The 16,012-nt window shown below is 41.8% G+C and overlaps 1 protein-coding gene across 3 annotated transcripts in view; it reads left to right on the top strand.

Moving 5' to 3' along the window:
* Positions 1–16,012, top strand: part of MBOAT2 (membrane bound O-acyltransferase domain containing 2) — a 176,051-nt gene that overhangs the window by 87,319 nt on the left and 72,720 nt on the right. The window contains exon 2 of one of the 3 annotated variants that reach the window (XM_054023483.1): positions 12,220–12,342. The exons of the other annotated variants lie outside the window; for them this stretch is intronic. The gene's annotated coding sequence lies outside the window, so the exon portion shown is untranslated. The remainder of the gene's footprint in view (positions 1–12,219; positions 12,343–16,012) is intronic. 3 annotated transcript variants of the gene reach the window in all.

Raw genomic sequence — 16,012 nt, 5'->3', positions numbered from 1 at the left:
CATTTTAAAGGATACAGGAATAAAAATTTCTAGGATTATCTTCACAATGAGGAGAAAAGTAATATATACACTTTAAAAATTAACATATGCTAGAATATTGCTGGTGACTGGGAGACACATTATGAATGTGAGTGACTGAATTTTGCCAATTAATGTTTTAAAGGACTCCAGTTGTGCAAGGTACTAAGTGTCCCACAAATTCTGACATCAACTGAAGTTCAGAGTGTTGAACAGCTTGAAAAATCAAACCAAGGCCTAACAAAGTGTGTTGTTCACTTACTGTTGTAATTGTGGCTTTTAGTCTTAATTTGATATTTCTAATAAATATTTAGCATGTATTATAAAATTAGTCTTAGAGACACCACTAAATTGGGACGACTCTTAAGTGTTCGCAGCAAAATGGGGACAGTGCCTCATTTTTGTGAAGATTATAAATAGTACAGATTAGCAAAATACAGATTAGAGAGGTTCTACTGTATTTGATCCACAGAAAATAAATCCTTTCTATACTCTCAGACACTTTTTAAAATAAAATTTTTGCATATTGTGCACCCTCTATGTTATGATAAATGAGTATCGCCCCTTGTGAAACTAGCATGCTGCAGGTAATCCTAACCTAGAGTGTTGGTATAATTAATGGATTCCCTTCTTTGAGATATGCCTTAGGGAAAGAAAAGGACAGGAAGAGTTCAAATATATACATGAATTGTTGTGTGATTCTCTTAAAAACAAATAAGTGATTAGATACAACTGTTTCTTTTAAAGGCTAATCTCTATTCAGACATGAATAGGGGTTCTGAGAGAGCAATAGTGGGAAGTTTATACTTTAAAAAATGTTTTTGAATCTCCGCATCTAATCTTACCTACCATCCTTCAACAATGAAATCCAGGAGATTTAGCCCAATTTGATGGATAAATAAAATCAAGCTCTAGTCTTACTTTTAACATGAGGTCTCTCTTCTGCTAGAGATCTGAATGTTTCCAACCACATAAATGTATAATTCTCATTAATACTGAGATTTATGTGCATCTGTCCATTATTTTGATTTACAAGCAACTGAAGTTTAGTGCCTTCCATGTCCTATGAGATGCTAATCTCCCTCCATAATGCCTACATTAGAATGCCACTTTATCACAAAACAATTTTTAAAAATACATTTTAAAAGGGCTGCTTAATAGTTAAATAACAAGCTTTGAAATAACTAACATTTAATTGAATGAAATAACTATAGTAAGAAGCTCTAGTCTGAAGGGTGCCTTTCCAAAATAAATAAATAAAAGACACTATGGACAGTATACACTTACTTTCTCCCGCTGTTTTTATTGAGCTAACTTCCTGTAATTTCTTTAAATATTAGCCTTTCAAATAAAGAGTTAGCCAAAGCTTCTGGCTGTGTCTATAATTGTATGGATTCTGTTGATATTTATTCTTCTGTGAACCCTTCGTCAATGCTAGTCTTGTCACAGCTTTCACAAATACCTCTGGAACAATTCATGCTTTTTTCCTCCCGCCTCAAAGTTTTCCAATTTAAAAAAATCCACACCTTTAACGTAGTCATTTATGGATTCTGTTCAACATTTTAAACCAGCAACTTTGTCCCTATAAACATTGTAGTGATTTGCTTTTTTAGTAAAGAAAGCAATCTTACACAAATGGCTCAGATTAAATTACACTTCATGCCATGTGTCATAGGGAGAAAATTGAAAGAGCAAATTTAGGTCCCCTTCCTGCTATGAGCTTCATGTGGGCAGACCTCCATTGACTTCAGTGAGGCTCTGCACAGGGGTCCACTTGGAATGAGATCATCCTGTCTTAATTCATTTGCTTTTTTAAAAAACATCTAAGATTTAAAAAAGGGAAACATATTGGTAATATTCAAAGCAAATTAATCATAATATGTTCCTGCTCTGAAATTTGCAGCTAAGAGACTGACAGTAGAAAATCTGCTCGAGTTGCAGACATTGTCCCTCTAAGTTTCAGCAGCCTCCCTGGGTTGCCCAATGGACCACAGCGCTGCTTGGAATGTCCACACTGCTGTTTGTATCAGGCATGCTATCTGAATCTCCACATGCTACGGCCCTGCCTCTGGCACATTTCTCCCACCCTTAGCATGCTATCTTTGCCAGGACTTGACGGAGTTCTCAGAAGGCAGCCTTAAGTTTGTCTTCTTCAGCAGCTGCGCCAGGGGAATCCTCCTCCAGCTAGAAGTCAGCTTTTAGAGAGCCTTTATTTGCTGCCTTATGCAGCATAAAGGGACCAGTGTCAGGGTGAAAATCTCACCCATTGTGTTGCCTTTGTGCCATCTGGAACTTCCCTTGTTCTCACTTCCTGTTTTCTGTTTCGACTGCTGTGTTTCAGAGTAGACTTTTGGCAGATAAAATATCTTTTGAGAGTGCCATGACACTGACAGAGAGATTTCCAATGTAGCGGGGTTCTACCTGCTTGTTGCAAGAGCTAACCTCCCACAAAGAAAAGTTCAGCTTCCAGCTTCCCACTAGAGATTTCACCTCTCCAAAGAGGACAATATCGTTGCAGAATCTAAGAGGATGGCATGGCAGCTGCTGGGTTGAAGATGGTTTCATCACAAACCCCTCCTCCAGCAGGCATCATGAGAATGCAGCCTAAGCTTAACCCCAGCATTATCAAAATATTTTTTCATTGGAGACTCAACGTAATGACTCACCCTTCTGGATGGGAATATATGTAGAATTGTTGTCCCTCTCTTCTTCAAATTGTCTGAATGGGGGGCAGCTCTCAAAATCCTTTTATGTCTAAGAATTAGTTGAACACTGCTTTATTATGGGGAATTCTTTTCTCTCCTCAAATTAGTTGTTGATAGAAGGAAGGAGGAGTCTATCTTACAGTATCCATTATAGGACAGGGCTTTTTCTCTTGAGAATATTGACTTTCTTCATGTAATACAGTAAAAATGTTGTAGATAAGTTCAAAAACTATAAAACACAACTATTTTGCATAATTTCGTATTTGACAGCTTTAAAGGTTCCAAAGGCTGTGGTGGAGACCAAAAGATTGGGATGTGTGTTTTTGTTTGTTTCTTTATTTTTACTACCCTGTATATAGGATGGGGACGCTTGGGCCCGACATGCCTGGGGCCTGGTACAATACCAGCTGGATCTGTGGCTCTATTGGATGCACTGGGGGATGCCCCCAGCAGTCAGATCTTCCTCACTGACACATTGTATGGGTAGATCCGCCCCCCCCCCCCCAGGGAGCTTTCTCTTGCCGGTACTGAGAAACCTGTGACAGTTGGTACTGGACTCACCTCAACCTGCTCTGGAGCTGCAGCTGGTCCTGGTATTGCAAGAACAGCCTTGGGAACGGTCTCCTTTGCTTCTGCTTCGTGCTTCCCCCTCATTTCCTGATGAGGCTGTGATACTGGAGGCATCATCCCTGGTATCAAGAACTCCTCAGGAGAATGGCACCTTCTTGGAACATTCAAATGGAACTAGTGGAAGAGAATATCCTCAAGCTCATTGACATTTTCCATTCCACTGTGACAGAAAAGACGGTGTTACTTATAAATGAGACTTTTATGCAGCTGACCAAAACACTCTGGCAAAACCCTTCCTCTGTTTCGCCTGTGGCAAAACTAAGAGAATGGAAATACCTAGTTCTGTTCCAGGTGTTTGAACAATTTTATTTGTTTTCCATGTTTAGCGTATTTGTTGTGGTGGTGATGAATGAGAGAAGCCCTAAGGGTTGGACTAAGGCTACCCCCGAAGACAAAGCACTCGAAGAAGAAAATATGCTTACTCACCTTCTTATAAGTGGTATTCTTCAAGATGTATTGCCTGTGTCCATACACGACTCACCCTTTTTCCCTGATGTACCATTAGCTTTTGGTGTGAAGGAACTGAAGTCTGTGTGTGCTGGGGAGAGGGTAGCTTTGTCCTTTATACCCTCCATTCGGAGCATGAGGAGCCCCAGCAGGTACTGTTAGGGAAAACTCTCTGGCACCAGTGGATAGGACATGGGTATAATGGGTATATGCAGCACATCTCGAAGAACCATAGTTATGAAAAGATGAGTAACTGTTTTTGAATCACACCAGCCTAAATTTCACTTGTAGAAAAACTCATTAAGTTACAGAATGACCATGTTTGTTGGAGAAATACATGTTACAGTTAAGAAACTGGCTTTTTCTTGGCATAGACTTTAACTTTGTGATGGCCACAGATATAGAAGAGACAAATAATAGTTACCACAGAAAGGAGAAAGGCACCTGAAGTACTTATTTATTTATTTATTTTTCTTCAAGTGAATGTCAGATTTTTCTATGTTAAGGACTGTGTAGCAGTGGGCATTGGATTAGACATTTCTTACCTGTGCACCAAATCTCTCCTTCCTTGATTATTTTCAAAATCAGAAGTTATAATACGCACCAGTATCTGTCTTGCCGGTGATGGTCAGATCACTCCCGTTAATATGACCTGACTTTCTAAATTAGCAAAATAGTCCTTTGGAAAGTAGCTTCAAGATAAACAACTTGTGTCTTTCAGTGTAATAGACTCATAGAATGTTATGAAACCAAAGCTATTTTCACTTTGAAGGACTGATTTAGTGCATGGGAAGTCTGAACTCTAGAAACTAAACTTTTCTGGTTTTGGCTTTAAAATGATTAAGAACTTTTATTTTAATTGCCTTATAAAAAAAGTTTAATTTTTTTTTTACTTCAGACTTCTCACAGAAATTGTGTTTTTATCCTGAGATTAATAATGAAATTGAAGACTAAAGGATTTTTTTTATGAAGATCAGGTGATGGTATTGCTATTTAAATATATGCCCACATAAGGGAAGCCAGTTTGTACTCTTGTGGCTTGTCTATCTGAGCGCTTAGTTTGTGTCAAGCTGGGATGTAAATCTACCTCTCACTAGCATGCAAGCCCCTCACTGTCCATGTTGAACTTGGTGCCATGCCCTAAAATTTCCCTAGTACACTTTGATCTACCCTGCTTTGAAATGGAATAGATTAAAGCGTATTAGGGACATTTTAACACACACAGTATTGCGGTCCACACAGACAGTTAATACATGGCAGGCTAATGTAAGATAGATTTACTCCCCAGCTTGCCCCAAACTAGGTATTTGTATAGACAAACACTTATACTGGGGACCATTACTGTGGTCCCATAATATGAAACATTCTGCCGTTATAGGAACATAAGATAAAAATACTTTTAGAAGAAGAAGCCAGCATAATCCAGTGTGGATATGCTATAGCTAGATATGAAGATGCTGACAAGGATGTAGCTAGCTTTTGAAATGTGTGTGCAGACCTATTTTCTTCAGTGCCGTGATATTTCTTCCCTCCCTCAAGAGCGCCTTCTCTAGGCCCTATCCTGTTGCCAGTTAGAAGGGAAGTGCTCTCTCTAACTGGATGAAATGTGTGTGTGCCAAAGCATATGCTTTGCTGGAAGCGTGGCTAAATGGACCATTGCTGTGTTATAATAAGGCACTTTAGTATTTTAAAACTACTGTACACTTGTCACACGCACACAGAGCTTGGTAGAGCTACGCCTTGTTTGACACTCATCAGGCTGTTGTGTGTAAGCCCCACCTCAATGGTTCCCCTGTGCTTTAAACCTCCTGAGTCTGATCTATGCAGGTGCTGCTGCTGATTGGTGTCTGTAGGCACACTCTCAGGGTGCAGATTGTCTGTCCTAATTATCCTTCTGAAAGCTAAGACCCTGTGTTCCTGCTGCCTAGCTATTGGGACTGGTGCTGACCCCTCAGAATTTCCCATGGCTCCAGCCATGTGGGTTCACTGGGTTTATAATTTACCACTTTAGGTATATGTGATAGGGAAGCAAATAGACACAGAGACAGGATTATAAACATAGTTACTCTTTAGTTATCACCAGAAATACACAGACTTAGACAAAGTAATCATACACCTGTATATATTTCCCTGCCTCAGTTTCCTCACCACTCTGGAGAGTTCTTTGGTCTTAGGGCAGAGTCCTTTGGGGAGTCCAGATTTCCTCTTCTGGACATGGCTTGTCTTCAAAATTATGGTGTCTCTCTCCCTCTTTCTCAAATTTAGGTCAGTTTCCTTACTTTCTACCTTGGCTGGTCCTTTAGGTAACAGAACACCCCTGCTATGAAAGCTTGCCCCTCTCTCCTGCCCAAGCTTTATCCTTGTTTCCTTGAGTATTCATTGACTCACAAAGCCGCTGTAGTTTTTAAATGCTGGCATCAACACATAGATTTATTTTAGAGCTGTTAAGAATTTTCCACTTTCTACTTCACCAGCCTCCTGCAGAGGATGAACTGGTTTCCCTAGGCTTCAGCCAACCCATTGCCCAAAGGTGCTTCCATCTTAATAGGTGACCAGTAAAGGTCTAACTACCCATTGTTGTACCTGGTCTGGGAGGGGTTTGCTAGAGCTGTTACAGCATAACTCCACATCCACATTGAGACAGTCCATGATACAAGAATTTCATAACTTCATAACATCAACCAGAATTTGCAAGCTGTACATAGACAGATTCCACAGGTTGTCACAGCACAGGAAAAAATAGAATATTTAAACAGTGACTTTGAAATAGAGAACAAACTATTTGCATTAAAAGAAGGATCAGGAGGGAAGAAGATAACTTCTATGCTTTCTGGTACGATTTGGGAGTGAGATTAGGGAAATATACATACGATACAGTTAAAGTTGGGGTTTTATCCAATGTTATGTTCCCCAGTCTACCATATTGCTGTTTAACGTTCAGCTGAGCATTGGGCCTCATGAGGGGCTTTAGGTTGTATGGTTACTTCCAAAAAATCATACACATTTTGTTTTTTATTGCTGAAATAATTTGCTCTAAACAAGAATTTTAATTAATACCACTTGTTAATAACTGTTACTGCCAAGCAGATGTCAGTGCTGAGAGCATACATTTTTATACACAAACACATACTCAGACTCAGCATTAAGCAGATTGTCTTGTAATAACAGAATATTAATGACTGCTAATTCTTTGTTTAAAATTACATAACATTTATTAAAATACACATGAATATGCATGAAAATGGTTCCCCTGTTTGTTCCTTTAAATTCTGTATTCCTTCTATTGTCTCTGGTTTCTGGGACTTATTGCAAAGGATCTTATCCAATACTGGTTTCTATATTAATTTGTGACGTAAAGGGGTCATGGGCAAATGGACAAACATTTTTGCAAATCACTAGTGCCAAAGTCTCATTCTCTCTTGCGTTCTAAACTGAAGTAATCTTTAAAAACAGAAAATTCAGCAACTGACTACCTGCCTTTACAATGTGACAGACCCTTGCTGCTCTTATCTATAGCAAACACTAATAACTTTTACTCTTAGTAGCTAAAATAGTTGGTTAAGTTAATATAAATGAATACTTAGTGCAATATGCAAAAACTTTGCAGGATATTAGGCCCTCAGACTGAAATGATGATTAAAAGCAAATCTGAGTTTTCTGAAGATCTGGTTCTTTCTGTGTGATGTACGATCCAAATGTTCTTTATTGCAGGACCTGTGTTTTTTATTCCCATCAATTTTCTTCAGCTTTGTTCTGCCAGTTCCTGCAGTCTTGGTCATCTTAATTGCCCTTCACTGTAGCTTCTCCATCTCAATAATATCACATTTCTAATAGGCTAAATTAAAAAAAAATATTCCAGATGTTGCCTCACCTACATACTGTATTGAAATATCATTGCTGGCTCAATTTCAAGTGGGGTCCTACTTAGCTGTATGTGTACTTGTTAACTAAGGACACTTAAACATTACTCTCATTTTCTGCTGTGGCCATTTGCTCCAAGTTACAGTGTCACCTTTAAGAAGTGCTCAGATACCACTGTGATGGATGTGGTATAAAATTGAGGTGGTTCTGTTACTGCTTTGGAGTCTTCAACTGAAACATTAGCATATAATTTGAGTCACTGGAGAAGATGCCCCCATAAGTATCATTCCTCTGCGAAGTTGAAATAGTAAACAGTTTTGAATAAGTGCATAACTGTAATGAAGATACATTTATTACATTTCAGTTTAATTTTCTCACTTTTTCTCGGGGGAACTGCCCTGGATGGCCTTATGATAGAACTATTGCTGTCTAAAATATTTTTCTTTTCTGTGCTTGGTTTACTTGTTCTAAGAATTGTGTTAAACTTTTTGTTAGGATTCTCTGCAATTAACTAGAACAGTTCTCCTGACTTCTGGCATTTGTAAAATGACTTTTGATAATATATTCTCTTCTTGGTCATGGGTTTTTTTTGGGGGGGAAGAGGTGTCCCCAGTTACCTGCACATTTGTTGTTCTAATTCTCCATATCATTCTGCATTTAGTTGCTCTCTTTAATATTAACTAACTTTCTTTCTGGTTGTTTTTCGCTGTTTAGAGTAACTTCTTACTGCATGGATACTTCTGGTTTGTTAGTGTATGCAGCAAACAAAATTAGAACTAGCACTAATACTAGTTTCACTCCACTTGATACCTCTGGATGGCTATAACTTAATATAATGTTCTTTGGTGTTTGGGTAGTTCTTGTGTGCGTTGACTTTACAGATACTATCTTGGTTCTTACCCTAACTAGCATGGTGTCTGCATAGGGAAGTAGTCTCATTAATGTACTAGAAATCTTTTAATATGTCATTGTAGTAGTTAATAAAAGGTGAAATGGTCAACCATAATTTATATAGACTTTTGAAAGGTCTTTGACAGGATCCCTCACAAGTGGCTACCCAAAAATATCAGCAGTCATGGAGTGAGACAAAGTGTTATCATGGACTCAAAAGTATATGAGAGATGGGAAACAAATAGAGATAAATAGCCTAACTTTCTTCATGGCAAAAGATTAGTAGTGGGGTGCCCTCATGGTTCATACTAAGTCTATTAGAGTTCTTTGAAGGGGTCAACAAACAAACAAAGTCTATATAAATTATGGTTGACCATTTCACCTTTTATTAACTACTACAATGACATATTAAAAGATTTCTAGTACATTAATGAGACTACTTCCCTTTGCAGATACCATGCTAGTTAGGGTAAGAACCAAGATAGTATCTGTAAAGTCAACGCACACAAGAACTACCCAAACACCAAAGAACATTATACTAAGTTATAGCCATCCAGAGGTATCAAGTGGAGTGCAACTAGTATTAGTGCTAGTTCTAATTTTGTTTGCTGCATCCACTAACAAACCAGAAGTATCCATGCAGTGTCTCACTCATGTAGTGTTACAAGAGGTAACACAAACAAAGAGTTTTAGAAGTTACATAAACATCATGTTTGATGGTTTAAACCCCTCTCTAACTATTCAGGATTAGGATGAAATGTTCATGGAGGCAGATTGGATTAATGGATTTTAACACAAGAGGGACCATTAGATCATCTAGTCTGACTTCTTGTACAGACGCCCCCCAGGTTACGCAAGCCTGACTTACGCAAATCCGCACTTACGGAAAGAGTTCTGTAAGCTAGCAATAGGAGGTTTTATTTATTTTTATTTATTATTTTTTTTGCATAATTGTTGGGTATATGTTTCCGACTTATGCAAAATTCAAGTTACGCAAGGCGTAACGGAACGCTTGCGTAAGTCGGGGAGTGACTGTATAACACAGACCCCACAGAACTCTCGTATTGAGCCCAGTAACTTATTTTTGGCTAAAGCATATCCTCCAAAAAAGCATTCAGTCTTGATTTGAAAACATCAAGACATACCGAGGGAAGTGATGGATCAGTTACTTTGTTCCAGTTGTTAATTACCCTCATTGTTTCAAAAAAGTCCCTTATTTCCACCTTAAATTTTGTCTCATTTTAAATTCTAGCCCATTGGTTCTTCTTACACCTTTGCCTGATAGATTAAATAGTCTTTTGGTACCTGGTATTTTCTCCCCATAAATTATTTATACACTGTGATCAAGTCACCTTTTGATCTTGAATATTCCAGATCTGCCTATTGTGGTGTTCTTTCACTTACCTCTATGTCATTCCATGCTGGCAGTTGTCAGACAACAGACAGGACTACATGAACAATGGGTCTAATCCAGTGTGGAAAATAGGAATTGAGTAAATAGTTTCAGAATATCGTTTGGGATTTTAAGATTTTAGACATAAATTTACCTTGATTAGGTATCTACGTTTTTTTAATGTTTTCCTCAGCAGAATCTTAGTAACTATTTTGAGCATAACTTGTCTTTCTGAGAACAGTGCAAACCATTTTTTATCTGTATTCATTTCTCTCAAGAGCTCCTCTATCACTTCTCTAATTAGAATTTCCAGTATCATCTTTTTATGAATCTGTGACATTTTTAATCACATTTTATGTAAGTGTTTTTGCACTTTCTCTAATCTGTCTTCACTGCAATGCTATAGTTAAGGATGAGATGACACTCTCATTCTCACCTCTATTTTTCAAATGTTCCTTTAGGGCTGAAATATCTCAAGATTGTGTTCTGGGAAGCAAGAAAACAAGCCTAAGACTTAGAACTGTGCTTGTAGAGCACTGCTCTCCAACCTTTTTATGCACAAGATCACTTTTTGAATTTAAGTGCAACCCAGGATCTATCTTGCCCCTTCTCTGAGGCCCTGCCCCTTCCCCAAAGCCCCACCTCCTGCTCACTCTATCCCCCTCTCCCTCCATCGCTCGCTCTTCCCCAGCCTCACTCACTTTCACCAGGCTGGGGCAGAGGGCTGGGGTTTGGGAGGAGGTGTAGGCTCTGGGCTGGGGCCGAGGGGTTCGGAGTGTGGGAGGGGGCTGTGGGCTGAGCCTGGAGCAGGAAGTTGGGGTGCAGGAGAAGGTGAGGGGTGCAAGGTCTGGGAGGAAGTTTGGGTGTAGGAGGGGGCTCCAGGCTGGGGCATAATGTTGGAGTGTAGGAGGGGGGTATGGGGTGCTGGCTCAGGGCTGGAGGTTGGGGTGTGGGCTCCTGCCGGGCAGCACTTACCTCGGGCAGCTCCCAGGCGGCAGCACAGTGGGGCTAAGGCAGGCTCCTTGCCTGCCCCGGCCCCACACTGCTCCTGGAAGCGCCCAGCATGCCCCTGCAACCCCGGGGGGGCACGGGTCTCAGTGTGCTGCTCCTGCCTGCAAGCACCGCCCCCGCAGCTCCCAATGGCTACAATTCCCTGTTCCCGGCCAATGGGATTTGCGGGGGCGGCACTTACAGGCAGGAACAGCGTGTGGAAACCCCTGCCCCCCTGCAGGGGCTGCAGGGTGGTGCTGGCTGCTTCCTGGAGCAGTGTGGGGCCGGGGCAGGCGGGGAGCTTGCCTTAGCTCTGCTGCGCCACCGAACTTTTAGTGTCCAGAGATCACGATTGACTGGCAGAGGCTCCAGGATCAACCAGTCGATCGCAATCTATGGGTTGGTGACCACTGTTGTAGAGTATGTCTCCCAATCTCTTTTGCATTGTCTATCCTTTTCAGAAGCAAATTTGCTTGAGAAATGGTAAGTAATCCATTCAGCCTTTACTGCCGACTTACGTTTGTAGTTAAAATTGGTTTGGATTTAAAAGTTCATAATGGGCATGTGTGTGCTGTTCTATAAACATGGTGTGCTTTATCACATTTACACACAATTATCTGGGGAAAAATGTCTACTGTTGGATAAAATTAAATGTTTGGGCCTTCGCTGTTCTTATTTATATATAAGACTACACCCCTCCTGATGCTACACCATAACTCCTACCAATACCCCAGTTCACCTTGGAACCTATTTTCCTCCAGACAGAGAGAGCTTTCAGTTTATACTTATTGAACTATTGACCATTTGGAAGCCAGGACACAAAAATTAGGCTCCTGAGGAGGGTTAATTCCTTTTTTAAAGAAATGTGTAGACATAGGCTCAAGACATTTAGTCTCTATTTTTTTTTATATGACCTCAGTTCTTGCTCACCTTGACAAGATGCAACCCAAAGCTTATTCTGTAGTTCCTTGAACTTCATACCTCCAGAAAAACACAACTGTAAGTTCATAGATTTCCAGGCTAGAAGGGACCATTGTGATCATCTAGTCTGACCTCCTGTGTAACACAGGCCATAACACTTCCCCAAAATAAGTCCAAGAGAACATCTTCTAGAAAAACATCCAATCTTGATTTAAAATTTATCAGCGATGGAGAAGCCGCCATGACCCTTAGTATGTTTTAATTAAATTTACTAAACAATTTTTTCATGTCATGCTTCTAACGCTGTTCCTTATTGCTGTCTCTCTGCCTTAACCCTGTTCCAAATGTCTGCTTACTCCTCAGCCAGACAGTCTCATGTCCATTTGGGAGCAATCGTCGGTTGGAGTCTTTTAGTCTGGCTCTTCTGGAGAAGGGAACACACCCACTTACCACATAAGAAAAGGAGCACTGCCTTTAAGGCTCTAGGTTTGCCAATGAATATGAATATATAAGAATATCACCCAAGTATCTCTTAATGCTTTTTAGGTTGGAAGTTGCTGCCTTACATCTCAGTCAGATATTGTTTTCAATAATTACTTTTCTTGCTACATTTGCCCCAATACTGTTAAATGGATGTCCACCACTATGCAATAGCCTACAAGTAACCCGCTGAGAGAATTGGCAGAGAGGAAAATCTTGGCCCTTTCTATTTGATTATATGTGACTTTATGCCTTGAAAAAGAAAACACAAACAATCCTTTAGTTTGTCAGCATTCAATAAAAATGTATTTCAGTTATTTATTTTATTACCATTGTATGAAATACAACTTTAGTTCAGCAGGTCAGCAAAAGAAACCACAAAGCTGTGGGTTTTGCTGTGGTAATTCTGATAGTCAAAAACTCTTCCCCAGCCACAGCTCTAGCTTAACAGTGCTTTTCGCAGTAGTTTCATGATGGTTTGGACAGTGATGAGTAATTGTTTTTTATAGATATAAACTGCACTTTATCCTCTACCTTGCAATCATTGCTTTCAGCAGAAGCACCAACAGCTTATTCCTGCTTATGCTGCTTATGTCAGTGGAGATTTTTTGCTTTCAAAGGCTTTATTGCCTCATTGTTGAAGTCATTCCAGAAAAGGAAGTTAGTGGTAGAGGTGGAGCTCATCCATATCTAGTCACAACAGTGAACTTGGCCCAAAGGACAACTGTAACATGTCATAATTCCCTAATGGTGTCTCTTGCTTTTTTGGCATAAGTAAAAATAACTGAAGAGAATGCTGCTATTTTTTGGCAGTGTCACAGTTTTTAATTTATTAGTAGCTAGGGTTACCATATTTTGAGTGTCCAAAAAGAGGACACTCCATGGGGCCCCGCCCCCGCCCCAACTCCACCCCTTCCCCACAGTCCCCGTCCCAACTCCGCCCCCTCCCCTGCTTCCTGCGAACATTTGATTCGCGGGAAGCCTGAAGCAGGCAGCAGGTAAGCTGGGGGGAGGCGTGGCGGGAGGAGGCGTGGCCCAATCTGGCCCCCCCGGCGTATCCAGCCTGTCTCAGCTCGGGCCCTGGAGTGCCGGCCCCGGGCCAGCCCCCGGCCAAGCACCCCGGCCCAGGCCCTGGCCCGCCCAGCACTGCCGGCCCAGCCCCCGGCCGAGCACCGCCGGCCCGGCCCCGGCCCAGCACCGCCGGTCTGGCTCCCGGCCCCTGGCCCAGCTCTGCCGGGCCTGGCCCAGCACCCCCGGCCCCGCATGTCCCAATTTTCCCGGACATGTTCGGCTTTTTGGGATTTCCACCGGGACGGGGATTTGAGGCCCAAAAAGCCGGACATTTCCGGGAAAATCTGGACGTATGGTAACCCTATTAGTAGCCAAGGTTGGCATAGCTGCTGCTTCTATTATTATAATGCAGGTTCTGATGATATGACTAATATAGCATAGCTTCCTCGTACGTTGTGTGTGGTGCTTCTGCAAATACTACAGTAAACAGAGTTGAAAAGTTTAGGATTGTTACAGCTAAATTCCTATCACGAAGAGTGGCAAAGGTAGTGCCCTATTATCTTTAGTCTTGGCTTTGTGTGGTGCTATCTTCTAAACTGCCTCTTGTGACCTTGAAAGTGGTATCTTGGGTGTTTAACTTGTTCTCTCCTCTCCTACTTGTCTTCCCCAAGTTGGAACTTGTTCATTCTCTCTTCTCCCTCCAATCACCACTCTTTTTACCCTATTTTTGTATCTTTGTCTTCAGAAGCAGAGAACAGTATAGGTGTGTTAAGTCATACAGGAAGTTGTGCATAGCCATGAGGTAGTGAATATTGATTCCACGCGCTAAATATTTCTCTTATGTCTGAAATATATAATTGATTGGAATGGATTGGAAAACATGCCTTATAGAAAGACTCAGGTGCTCAAATCTTTTTAACAGAGAAGCTTAAGGGTTGATTTGATCGCAGGAGTAAAGATAAATTTCCCCTGGACACCAGGCTTCCACAATCAGTAGCATTGTTAGTCCTAAATCGTTACAGACTGTTTGGCTCCCAACTGGGTTGGTCATGTTATTGATGAGGTTAATAAGTAGAATCTAAACATTAATTTTAAAAGAATTGATTGCATTCCACACACTAAGTAAATATGTGAATTAATTTAATGAATGGGAACTTGATGGAATGGGAGTCAACTCAGTTTCTTGATGTGGGAGAATTTAATTGATTTGATTTAGGGGACAATGAAATGCAGGTGGGAGGAGGAGTTTGTGATAGGACAGTTATAGGAAATGGGTGGGGAAGAAGAAAGAAAAGAGACTTGGAGAGTCACAAGGAAGTTTGAAATTAAGTGACAGGGGGTGGTGGGATTGGTGTATGCCTATTGACAGGATGAGGTGTGAAAAGAGAATCCATGTGGGACAATAATGAACGTGCATAACAGGAATGAATGATAGTAGGAGAGAGGGAAAAGTAAAAGTGTGGTGGGGGAGAGAGAGAATGACAGAGGAGCTTCAGTTTGTAGAATTGAAACTTATTTTCTTCATATACGGAAATGTAGCCTCTTCCATAAGGGCCTGGCTCAGCAGGAAAGTGTAAGGGAACTCAGGCTGGTAGAATAGGTGGGTTCAGTGATACCCCAGTATATCAGGTGGCACCCCAGAGGTGGGGGGCAACCTGTCACAACATCTACTTAAGATTTTCTGATAGTAGGCATTATGTTTGGTGAATTGTTTCAATTACTACTTCAGTGTAAAGGGATAGTGTTGTGGTTATGGGGTGTGGCTTCACTACAGAGTTGACGTGGATGATCGGCATGTGGTTGTCAGAAGCCACACTGCAAAGCCTTACCCAAGTTACTGTGACCTCACTGGCAATGCTTAGTGGTCTGAAAAAAAAGCGGGGTGGGGGATTATATCCCCAGACAAAGTAAAACTTTATGCACATAACACAGATAATTCATAATGTTTTATACATATATTACATAATCACATTCAATTTTTAGCTCATTAAGCTATTGATACTTATTTATGACACTGGAACCCCGCTATAACGTTCCCCGTGATAACGTGAATTCTTTTATAACGCGGGGCGAGTCTGGCCCCGGTGGCTGCAGCAAGCGCGGGGTGAGTCTGGCAGCCGCGGGGAGTTTGGGATCCATTCCCCAGCGGCTGCAGCAGGAGCAACTCTCCCTGCAGCCCTGGCCTGTCCCTGGGGTTCTCACCTCTGTCCCTGGCAGGGCCGGCTCCAGCCCGCGTACTTCCCTCCGCGGACCGATGTAGGGGGCGGCAGTGCAGAGGAGGGAAGCGCCCTGCTCGAAGCGGGCTGCAGAGTGGCGCGGAGCCCTCCCGGTAGTCGGCGTGGCAGGCCGACGGCAGTAGTCTTTGGGGGCCCCGCTCCCCTGGCCAGAGCACCGGCCGGAGCACAGCCAGCCCCACGGCCCTGCTCTCCCGGCCGGAGCGCGGCATCCCCACTCTGCCGGCAGGACTCCGGCCGGAGTGCAGCCAGCCCCGCCCATCCGACAAAGTGGGCATTCACCCACGAAAGCTTATGCTCCAATACATCTGTTAGTCTTAAAGGTGCCACAGGACTCTCTGTTTTTTTAGGATTAGGGGTGTCTCTCTGAAGATATGGGACCGAGGGGATGGTGATACTCAGTGGGACTGGGGGTCCCTCAGGTTGGAGAT

The sequence above is a fragment of the Malaclemys terrapin genome, chromosome 3 (assembly GCF_027887155.1).
Source record: "Malaclemys terrapin pileata isolate rMalTer1 chromosome 3, rMalTer1.hap1, whole genome shotgun sequence".
In the NCBI taxonomy this organism is placed as follows: Eukaryota; Metazoa; Chordata; order Testudines; family Emydidae; genus Malaclemys; species Malaclemys terrapin.
Note: the sequence above shows the minus strand (reverse complement) of the source record. Positions and strands in the feature narration are given on the sequence as shown.